Source organism: Notamacropus eugenii, chromosome 4 (genome assembly GCF_028372415.1).
Source record: "Notamacropus eugenii isolate mMacEug1 chromosome 4, mMacEug1.pri_v2, whole genome shotgun sequence".
NCBI classification, from domain to species: Eukaryota; Metazoa; Chordata; class Mammalia; order Diprotodontia; family Macropodidae; genus Notamacropus; species Notamacropus eugenii.
In genome coordinates this window covers 110,808,223-110,820,844 of record NC_092875.1, presented here as the reverse complement: position 1 = coordinate 110,820,844, position 12,622 = coordinate 110,808,223, and the positions used below count along the sequence as shown (strand labels likewise).

General features: G+C 35.7%; 1 long non-coding RNA gene across 2 annotated transcripts in view; it reads left to right on the top strand.

The window, feature by feature from the left end:
• The first annotated feature begins 5,185 nt into the window (after positions 1-5,185).
• LOC140498225 (uncharacterized) overlaps positions 5,186-12,622 on the top strand; it is a 48,743-nt gene continuing 41,306 nt past the window's right edge. For both annotated transcript variants that reach the window (XR_011965026.1, XR_011965027.1), the window contains exons 1-2: positions 5,186-5,419; positions 10,748-10,801. This is a non-coding gene — a long non-coding RNA (uncharacterized lncRNA). The remainder of the gene's footprint in view (positions 5,420-10,747; positions 10,802-12,622) is intronic.

Here is a 12,622-nt window from a genome sequence, read left to right as displayed (position 1 = left end):
TACCTCTATCTGGACATTTTCAAGAAAGGATTTCTACAGTCAGGTAAACCTTGAGAAATATTAACTATTGAGTTATATATTTTTTTGGCTGATGAAAAGAGGAAGTATATTCACTTTAAATCTAACAGTTTAGATGTTCTAAGTAAATTCTTATCTTAACTAAAACTATTCTGATGCTGGGAGGATGTGTTAACAATAGGGAAATGAAGAATAAGATTGAAACCATCTGGTACCTTACTTGAATACTGCCAAAGAGTTGACCACAACTCAGTAATTCAGTAATTGAGCTTGTTTTAGTGGAGCACTGAGGTCAGCTATTTACATATGGCAAGTTAAAACATGTTTTAGGTTTCAAAATTCCTACAAATTTATTAGTTGAGACTATAATTATACCAAATGGATTTTCAACTCAAAGGACTGCTTTGTTCATCCTGCGTAAAGTAGTTCTTTCTAACATTTTATTCCTTTATTTTTTTCTCCAAGATTTATATGATACTAACATATACTAAAAGAAAAATAATTAAGAGCAGTGTATGTATGTGTGTATTCATATGTGCATAAAACACACATACATGCATGTATTATGCCTTTAAAAAGAAAAAAATGCAACATTATACAGAGGAATATAATCCCATTCATGGAGTAAGAGAACTGTTCCATCTTGTCTCAAATTTCTTACTAATTGTGTGATCTTGTTCAAGAGAATTATGTTCTATAGGCCTCCTCAGTTTTCTTATCAATAAAATCAGATGGCAGGAACTGGGTTTAATTATCTTTAATATCACTTAAGGGAGAGGCAGTATGGTGTAGTGGATAGAGAACTGGCCCTGGAGTCAAAAAGACCTACGTTCAAGTCCAGTCTCTGACTCACAATGAATACGTGACCATAGGTACATGACAAATTCTAAGTGAACTCAAGCAATCTTATGTGATTATGAGGTAATAGAGTGGCTCATCCATTTTGGTGAATGGAATTTCTACAGTTTATTTCCCTACACTGACGAAATCACAGGAGAAACAAAAAGACCTATTCCGTTCTATCAGATTATGATTCTATGGTGAATAGAAGTCAGGTTATATGGTAAATGGCATGTTGTTGGCATCATGGAAAGGATAACAAAATGAGCAGGTGTCTCAGATTCCTGTAATTAACTCAATGAAATTCATATATCTTTTTAATTCAAGGCCTGTCGAATATGGCACTAATCCACATTTTCCCATTTTTATCTCATTTTATCTGCCCTCAAAATATCTACTCTCCAGTTAAACTGAATTACTCTCTTCTCCAGGAATAGGCACTGTGCCCCAACCTCGACCTCCATGCTGTTTACTCATACTCTTTCCTTTGTCTGGCATGCCTCCCACTTTTTCTTTCCCTGTTGAATTCCTACATATCCTGTAATATCCAACTCAAATGTCCCCTTGGAAAAGCTGTTCTGATCCCCTTAGAAGGATCTTTCCTCTTAAACTTCACATATAATCTTGTTTTGTGGCTTTCTAAACTTAAGACAGGATGGCAGCATTATATCTACAGAGCTAGAATTAGCATTAGGAAGACCTGAGTTTGAATTCTGCTTCTGGTTGTATGACTTTGAAGTCATTTAATCTTTGCCTGTCTTAGTTCTTCATCTATAAAATGGGGGTAATAATAATACCTACTTCTCAGAGCTGTTGTGAATACCAAAAGGAATATTTGTAAAATGCTTTACAAACCTTAAAACACTCTATAAATATTGGATATTACTGTCTTATAATACTCTATATTTTAATTAATCAATATTTTTGTTTCTTAGATAGTAAACTAAATTTAGTCTGTCTTTCAGTGCCAATCACAAGATCTTAATAAATGCTTATTGAATGAATTAATGTACAAATGACTTTTATCTTATCTTCCAGGTTTATAGGATCTTTTCTAAGTGCTTGCCAATCTATTATACCGTTTCATTCTCAGAACCATCTGATGAGTGAAACTGAACCACAGTAGGGCTGGAGATCTCTCTTTGGCACGTGTCCCATCAGTCCCTCAAACTTACTTGTCCAAAATATTTTCCTTCCAAATGTGCCCCGTCACCTAACATCTAGATTTCCTTACCTTCCAGTCACCCACACTTGAACTTTAGAATTATCTTCATCTATTCCTTTGCCCTTCTCCTTCTCACCTTAATCACTCTCCTGCCCCATCAAATCAGTTGCCAAATCTTGTTCATTCTAGCCCCAAACATATCTGCCATCCATTTTCATTTGGGTTATTATAATGGCTTCCTTGCTATTCTGTTTGCTTTCATTCTTCTCCTTGAAATACATTCTTTGCACTTCTACCAAAGTATTCTTCCTAATGCACAGAAGTCATCGTACCTGCCACTTTGCTCAAGAGCCTTCTAGACTTCTCTGTTGTCTGTCCAATCAAGAGAAAACTCTTTACCTTGCCATTCAAGGCTCCAAACAACACTTTCCAGACTCTTTTTTTTTTACACCATTCCTTGCCACATATTTGATATGCTTACTAACCAAAATTCACTGGCAATTAGTTGATTATTTCCAATATTCTCCAATCTCTGCGCATTTGTCCAGGATACATTCATACTTAGAATGGATTCTCTACAACGTTGATCTTTGCAAACTGGATCTTTGTTATCTTTAATTTTTTCAAAACCTAGCTCTTTTATGAAGCTTTTCCTAATCTCCCCACCATGATTTGTAATTGGTTACAAATGATTATTCTCTCTGCAAATTTCTTATCCCTTTCTGTTGAATTCTAATAAACTTGAGCATTCTAATATGTATTTTATTTGTTTGCAGGTTTAACTTTGAAGGTGGATTGTGGTCTTTTTGAGAAGGATTATGTAATTTTTATCTCCTATATGTCAGTTTTTAATATATGGCCCTATACTTTTTTTTTAACATGGCACAAATTTATTTATTCAGTTTGTTTTGGAGCTGTGATTCCATTGCCGAAGAAAAATCTCAGTGATAAAATTATCTCTACTAATGCAAATTGGAAATTTGTATGTAATTTATAGTCTTACAGAATTGTCTGGGACAATGACTAGGCCTATAGCCTGAAGAAATGAAAAAAACAAAGAGGACCCATATGTACAAAAATACAGCAGTTCTTTTCATAGTAGTAAAGAACTAGAAACAAAGAGAGTGCCAATTAATTGGGGAAAAACTGAACAAATTGTAGTATATGAATGTCATGGAATGTTATTGTGCTATGAGACACAATGAAGTTAATGATATTGGAGAAACATGGGAAGACTTGTGTGATCTGATGTAGAGCAAAATGGAAAGAACTGGGTAAACAATTAACAACAACAACTTTGAAAGACTTGGGGACAAATAATCAAATACTAACCTCCAGATTCAATATGGAGAAAAAAAGAAACCTGTTTGAATAAAGCTAATATGGGAATTTGTTTTGCTTGACTAGGCATATTTGTTAAAAAGGTCTTCTTTCCTTCCCTCCCTCCCTTCTTCTTTTCTCCTTCCTTTGTTCCTTCCTTCCTTCCTACCTTCCTTCCTTCCCTCCCTCCTTCCATCCCTCCTTTCTTTCCTTTCATCCCTCCTTTCTTTCCTTCCCTCCCTCCTTCCTTCCCTCTTTCCTTCTTTTCTATCCTTCTTTCTTGAGAAGTAGGAAGACAATGTGGAATAGGGATAGGATAGCAAAAAAAAGTCCAATGTAGAAAAAGAGAAATAAAAGAGGGTCACTGGACATCCTTAAAAGAGACGCAGAGAGGAGAACAGAAGGAAACACAGATAACCAAGATAATTTTGAAAACTACTAGGTAAATTCATGCATTTTAAAAAAGATAGTAAGTTGTTCATAATGGAGATCTGTGGTTCCATGTGCAATCCTTTTTCTTACCTGCTATGTATACTGGAACACCCATTTTATTTGGTATTTGTTAAATCCAGAATAAAAATAAATTTAAAAATATTAAAAAAAACTGACAGTGGTTGGACATTCACACTATCACTTACATCAGAAACGTAAAGATGCAATTCATTTAAACATGTTACCCTTCACCAGTGGAGAGGTGTGGAACTCAAGCTGAATAATGAATGCATTTTAGATATGGCCAATGAAGGAATTTGTTTCACTTGATTATGCACATTCTTTACAAGGAATTTGTTTTCTTTTGACGGGTAGTGAGAGGGAAATGAAATAAATACCTGTAAATTAAAAAAAAAACAGTAAAATAAATTTTATAAAATCAATGTTAATAAAGAAAATTGCTTGGATCCCTGAGAGGTTAAGTCAGAATGGAGAGAAGGACATATACATTTATATGAAGTCTTCTAAGTGCCCAACACTGTACTAAACATTTTATAAGTATATTATATTATAATTATTACCTCATCCTATCCTCACAAAGACTCTGTAAAGTAGGTACTATTATTATTCCCATCTTATGGTTGAGGAAATTGAGGCAAACAGAGGTTATGTGACTTGCCCAAGGTCACATGGCTAGAAATTGTCTGAGTGGCTTTGAATTAAACTCTTTCTGACTTTAGACCCAACATAATCTCTGTTGCACCACTTTCCTGCTACTGGGTCACTTGTCCAGGGTCAAGTGCCAGAGACAAAAGTCGAATCCCAATCTGACTCCAGTGCTACCTTTCCCTACTCACAACAGAAACCAGACCCTCAATTTGTTATTCTTGTCTAAATTCAGAGACAGTGGCAGATGCTTCTACCATTGTAGTGTACATCTGCAGCAGACCCCAGTTTCCTGCTCTTGTATTTATAGATTCATAGAATTTGGAGATGGAAGGGACTTTAGAGATCATATAGACCAATCAATTTATTTTACAGATACAATTTGAGACTCAGAGAGGCTAGATAACTTGTCCAAAATTATATGGGTAAAAGATTCTCTGTGGCAGATACATGATTCTGGTTTCTTATTAATCAACATTGTTTAGACTTATCTCCTTCACAAGACATGGATGGCTAAACCATGTCCATTAATTAGGGATTCATCCTGATGTAGAGTCTGAGACACGTATTTTTTTTTTTATTCTGTGGACTATCTAATACTGCATTGGGCAAATAGTAATTATTCCATTAATATTCCACACATTAATTTATATATGTATATGATAAGTTAATCAAATAATTTAATGGCTAGTTAACTAGCCATTAGATCCTCTTTCTGAAATAACTTTTGCATCTTTCTCTTCTCTCAAAGAGCTCAGCAACTTGCATAGAACAACTGGGACGGTTTTCTAGCGAGCTAATGCCTGTGAAGTCATACTTCCTTCTCTGCCTTGTGATTTCTAGCTGACTCAATGCAATTATCTTCTGTTTCCATGGGCCGACCTGTGCTAAGACATCCAAAGTTACTGTGGTAACTAAGGCCCTGTCCAAAGTCCTGCCTGTGCCTCCTGGAGTCACAGACTAACTGCCCTTAACCAGGTAATCCTGCTTTTATTGTCTGGCTTGATTTTATATACATATAATATATGGGCTCCTTTGGTCTAGCAGTGGTAGAGTGTTGAGTCTTTCTACCAGAAGCTTCCAGGTATCTACCCCTTCTCTTTCAAAATGGACTTACCTGTATACTAGAAGTTACATTTAAATCTTATTTCCAATCCCTCCAACTTAATTTCAGCTTTTATTTCGCTTAACAGCCTCTCTAAATCACTCCTCATTCCACTTTTAGATGACTCTTTCTTAGAGAATTATTTCCTTGCTACTAAAGTCCAATGCTTCCCTATTTCCTAACCAGATATATCAAGCTTCTAAGATCTTCCATAATTTGGACTGATCCCAGCTATCCAAATTTATTTCCATACTACCTCTCAGCATAAATCCTTGCTTTCAACAGGCAGGTCTTTTCATGCCCCATGACCACAGCATGCTCATTCTTGCCTTCTGGTAATTTTTCTTCCTCATTTCAATTCAATCAATGCACATATACTGAATAACTTATGTGGGCAGGGGACTACACTAAGCTCTATGGGAGATACAGTTTGTATAAGAAATTATACCCCACTAACAAAAAAGTAGTTCCCATAGATATCAAAATATTTATGGAACATTTTTTGTGATAGTAAAGAATTGGAAACAAAGTAGATGCACATCATTTGGGGAATAGCCAAGCAAATTGTGGTACATGAATATAATGGGATATTATTGTGCTATAAGAAATGAGAAATGTGAAGAATACAGAAAAAACATGAAATGTGCTCCATGAGCTTACATAAAGTAAAATAAGCAGAGCCAAGAAAACAATATTCAAAATGATTACAACAACGGGAATGGAAAGAATAACTACAAAAAAATCAAAAGAGAATAGTGCAGAATTATAAAGCACAGGCATAGATAGAAAGAAGATGATAAAAGAAAATAGTCACCTCATATACTCTTCCAGAAGTAGGTCTACAAGTGTTGTACATTTCATATACTTTCCAACTTCTTAAATGTATAGATCAATTACTTTTTCTCTTCTTTTTTGTCTCTAATAAATGCTGTTTGTTATATGGGATGGCTCTGAAGGGTGGGGAGAGAAACTTTGTGAAACGATGATGATGCCAAAAAAAAGTAAACCAAAAAGCATTAATAAAACCTTTTTTGAAAAAAAAATGAGGTTATCCCAGCTATAATATGGCTTACAACATGAGAAGTATGTATATATATGTATATATGTATATATACACACGTATGTATATATGCATATGTACATATATTATGTATACACACATGTATAGACAAATATTATATTGCATGCGCACAGCACACACATCACTCTTCACCCCTCCTCCTCCTACCTTGGACACATAAAATAGAGTCATCATGCTATAGTAGGAAGAACAAGGGATTTGTAATTAGGATATCTGAGTTCAAAACTCAGCTCTGATATTTACCAGCTGAATAAATGTGGATAAATCACTTTATCTAGAAGTCTCAATGTCTCATCTGTAAAGTGGGGATAGCATATGCAGTATCTGCACCAGCAGTTTACTCTGATGAAAGTATTCTATAAACCTTAAAGGCCTATATAAAGGGATTATCATTGTAGTATAAAACAATAAAGGATATGCTCTAAGAGAAATGAATTCAAGCAATATGTTACCATAGGGTGGAATCAACCAGTGTGTGTGTGTGTGTGTGTGTGTGTGTGTGTGTGTGTGTGTGTGTGTGTGTGTGTGATAAATGGGAATGGTATTCAGAGAAGGTGGAATGTCAAAGGCTTCAAAGTTAGAAAATGTTCCCTGGCAACAAGCCTAAATACACCTCTTTGCAACCTCTGTCCCCACAGTTCCTAGCAGTGAAGTGCACATAATAGGCTACAAAATGAGTACTTGTTGAATAACTTGCCAATTACTCTACTTTATGCAATACTATACAGTCATAACTACTATTAAGTCCCTATTTTATTGCATCCTCATGGCATAGTAGGCATTGAAAGCCTTGGATCATTTGTGGGGATTGATGAGTCTGGACAGGGGTCATTCCTATTCATTCTTCATGGAGTTCAACCAACTACTATACTGACATGGAGATGAGCATCAAAGAGTATGCAGAGGGCTCTTAGAAGCTATTCAAATAGAACTCAACCTGTGATAAGTGCTTGCTAGAAAAATTGTCAGGAAAAGACTGGAAATGGACTGAAAGATGGAAGGGAGATCTAATCTCCTCATTTTATAGAAAGAAAAGTAAGCCCCAGAATGGATGAAGACTTGTTTAAGCTATCACATGTAGCAACTTAGCTATAAAAGACTTGGAAAAATTCAGTAAATAGAGGAGGGATAGCAGTCAACCTAGATTCAAAGAGCAACATGAACATGGATGAAATAAGAAAATTATATGGCATAGAAAAGACCTGGGTTTGAGTACTATCTTTGACATTTACTAACTGTGCCCCTATGAGCAAATTATTTAGCCTCTCTGCGCCTCAGTTTCCTTATTTGTGAAGCAAGGACAATAATAAGTATAGTGCTTATGTTTTATGACTGTTTTGAGACTGAACTAAGGAAGGAAAAGTATGTAAAACACTTTACAAACTTAGAAAAATACTACGCATTGTTATTATTATTTAAACAGAGACCAGATGGTTGCTTCAGGGAGATGTTACAGAAAGGATAATTTTTCAGCAATGGGTTAGCCTAGATGGCTTCTGAGGGGCCTCTCAACATTTATTCTCTGTGAATAAGGTACACATTGGAGGGAATAGTGTGAGATGAAGCAAGGAAAACAGGATGGCTCCTGATTGTGGTTGTCCTTGAATGACAGGCTGAAAAAAACCTTAATTTTATTCAATAGAAAGGAGAAGCATCAAAGGGTTTTGATGAGCAAAATCAATTAATCAACCAGCATATGTTTATTACATATTCACTAGTTATCAGTTACTGTTTAGAAAAACCAGTGATACAAAGGATACAAATGAAACATTTATGAGTTTTTACCTCTGACAACTCACGAAGTATTTTGCTGTGGTATGTAGAGATTAACATCTGCATTGATGTTGAGAATAAGTCACAATGAGAAAATTAGAGGCAGTGTGGCATTCTGGAGAGCACGCAGGACTTGGTCTAAGGAATATTTGGGTTCCAAGTCTACTCTTGACACTCACTGACTCTCTGTTCCCTAACAGTCATTTATCTCTCCGAATCTCAGTTTCCTTATTTGTAAAATTTAATTCATGAAATCTGTATTACTCACCTCATAGAGTCATTAAGATGATCAAATGAGATAATGTATCTAAATCACACTTGCAAATCTTAAAGTGATAATGAAATAACAGCATCATAGATTTAGAGTTGGGAAGTCTAAGAGGTCATGGAGTCTAGCCTCCTCATTTTGTACAAGAGGAAACAGGCTCAGAGCAATGAAGTGGCTTCCCAAGGGTTACACAACTAGTAAACGTTGCAAACAGAATTTAAACCCAAGCCTTCAAGACTCTAAGCCCTCCACTCTATCCGCTGCATCATGAAGCTTCATCCTATTAATTAATCAAGTCAAATTATTGAATTAATTTACACTAATTAACAATAATTATCAAAGTAAGCTATTATTGAAATAAGTCAGTTAGAGACCATTTGGGCCTTTGCTATCTCATTTGGTCACCCTAAACAATCCTGTTAGTACAATTTTTACCATTTTACAGATAAGAAAATTGAGGTCAAAAGATACTGAGGGACTTGCCTAAAGTTGATTAATGAAAAACGATGAGAAATGTCAGCCTTGGTATGATAATTTTGCAAACATTTTCTAGGTATGCATCCAGGGATGGAGATTAAATCTAAAAGAAATGGAATCTAGTTCAACCAAGTTAATCATTTTAAATCAAATAATAGTGAATCAATGCACAGAATATGTAAGTAAAGATTACCATATATACATACATATTTATTATATATTATTATTATTAGGCAAAGGAACAATGGTAATGGACTCTGAAGTTGCATGGCTCAAAGACAATCATGCCAGAGGAGAAAAATGGGATAAAATCTGCAATCATGCATTCAAGTGCATATTTCTCAATAGTGATTGGAAAAACAAATATTCCTCAATGATTGAAAAAGTTCATAGGTATACCTTTCACCAGTCATGCAAACTTCGGCAATGCAATTAGCTTCAGTTATCTAATCTATTGTTGAAATAATAATACTTCACTGGTCTTAAGGTAAAGGGTGGAACCAGTTCATAGGAGTTAGGACCAGAAAGGTCATTAGTGATCATATATTCTAATCCTATGATTTTGCACTTAAAGAAACTGAGGCTCAGAGAGGGACATGTTTTTCTCAAGATTAAACATAAGAGATACAGTAACAGAACTTGGCTTTGGATTTGACTTTGTGGTATGAACCTGATAACTCTTTAGTACAACTATATCTCTTATTCTATTACACCATGTTCCTAATACCTCTTGCTATAAACTTGTCTCTTTAGCTCTTAGAATCCTTCACCATCTGCCCTAACCCTAATCTTTCTTACCAACGTTACTCCCCTCTTCCCCTTTAGTTCTGACTAAACTAGACATCTTTCTTTTTCTCACACATAACTCTTCATCTTCACTCTCTTGACCTTTTCAGAGCCTAGAATGCATAATCTTCTCCCCTCCACTTCATCGAAGCCATCACTTGCAAATACAGTTCAAGCATTACCTTTTACATGAAGCTCTTCCTAATCTCCCCAGTGCTCTTTCCTGTTCTTCTTAACAATCACATAGTCCACTGCTTTGAACTTGTTCTCTTTATAAGCATTCTGCATATATGAATATGATTATTCTGTTGAAATATCAGCTCCTTGGGAGCAGGGATTGTTTCATTCTTTGTGTATGTGTCCCCAACATGGCGCATGGCATAAGGCTTTCTTGGCATAATAGTGTTTGAGAGCTACTTCCTGCTGCTGTTAATATGCTGAAGTGGCCATCTTCAGCATGGTGTAGTAGAAGGAACACTGGACTTGATGCTGTGAGTCATGGATTGAAGACCCCTGCTCCACTGATAATAATAAAAATAATCACGAGAGCCAGCATTTACATTTTGCTTTGATGTTTACAGAGCATTTTATAAATATTACTTCATTTGATCCTCACAGAAATCTTAGGAAATAGACACTATTTTTATCCCTATTTTACAATTGAGGAAACTGAGGCAAGCAGCATTTGAGTGATTTCCCCACAGCTGATAAGCTTATTGGAACTCAAGTCTTTCTGACTCCAGATCCAGTGTTCTATGCACTGCACCACCTAGCTGCTTCAAAAGCCAGTTAGTCTATTCCTCTCATTTTTTTCAGATGAGGAAGCAGATGCCCACAGAGACTGAATGACTTGATTTGGCCACACATGTTGTAAGTAATAGGACAATATTTTGATTCATTTATTATAATTTCAAAATGAATACTTTAGGTGAATCTGTTAGTTCCTTGAAAGCAAGAAACATTTTATTTTCCCCTTTATGTCCCTAGTGTCTTTCGCAGTGTCTAAAGCATAGTAAGTGTTCCTACTATGTTCCATCAATACTTGTTGATTGATTGTTCACTCTTTCCTGTGTTTTACTGTTATTGCTCCCAAATGCTTTTCTGTGAATGTGGCCTGACACAAGCAATTGTCCTATTGATCAGTGTCTTTTTACAGATCCTGGGTCTCTGACACAAATGCCTTTGGAAGGTAGAGTGGTACTGTAGAAAAGATTGTTGGAGCTAGGGCCTGGAGCCCTGAGTTTGAAATTCTTATCAACTCTATTACCTTGCACAAGTCACTTAACCTTTATGAGTCTGTTTTCTTATCTGATAAGTGGGGACAATACAAATAGTACCATTTCACTCACATGAATATTGTGAAGAAAGCATTTGGTAAATCTTTGTTTAAAAGAGCTAAGATTTGAATGTTCCTTATTATTACAGAATCTTTCTTTAGGGGCAGGAATTGGGGGTGGGGGAGAATCAAGTTTATACAATTCAACAAGCATTTATCAAGTGCCTACTATGAGGACACACTATACTAAGAGCTGGGAATACAAAGAGAAACAATAATGATCACTGCCCTAAGGGGTTAATAATTTAATGAAAAGGACAACATAAAAGCAAACATATATACATGCATACACATATATACATACACATATATACACATACATATATACATACATGTATGTATGCATATATGTGTGGGTGAGTATGTGAACATGCACAGACATACACACACACACAAGATAAATAAGGGAAAAATTGGAGGTAGTCTTAGAGGGTAGATATTAGCATTAATGGGGAGGGCTGGGAAGGCTTCTAGCAGAAGGTAAAACTTTAGCGAGACCTGAAAGAAGCCAGAGAAACCAGGGGATGGAAAAAAAGAGGAAGAAAATTCTAGGCTTGAGGGAGAGACAATGAAAATGCCTCGAGTCTGGAGATGGAAGGACTTGTGTGAAGAACAGCGAAGTGGGCAGTATTACTGGTTTACACAGTGCATGAAAGAAAGTAAACTGTAAGAAGATTGACTGGCTACTGAAAAAGTTCAGGGTGGTGGCATTATTAGAGAAGACATGGAAACACAAATGAGAGTTATCAGGAAGAAAGATAGAAAGGACAGGACTTGACTAATGAATGGTTATGGGAGAGTAAGAGAGAGTCAGTAGTTAAGGATGACATCCAGATTCCAAGCCTGAGTAAGTGGGAATATGTTGGTACCCTCAAGAGGGAAAGAGGGAGGGAATAAGATTTATTCCCTTCCCTTTAATAAGTGACTAGTCTGTGTTAGGCACAGTGCAAAGTGTTTTTAAAAATTATCTCATTTTTAACAGTAATATAGGAAAGTTAGAAATAGGGGAGAGATCAGTTTGAAGTTGATGATAAGTCAGAAGCTAGATGGCAAAGAGGTAAGAAGAAAGGAAGTGGACAAATGATATAAATTGATAAATAATGATAGGAGAACAATATATATAACAATGACATAAAAACATGAAAAGCAAAAATACTTTAAACTTTGATCAAGACAATGATCACCTATGACTCCAGAAGACTGATGATAAAACATGATCCCTACCGTCTAACCACGGAGATCATGGGTATAAGGTGTAGAATATGCATGCAGGTGTGCATATATATATATATATATATACACACACACACACACACACACAACACATGTGTATGTATATAAATACCATAAGTGTA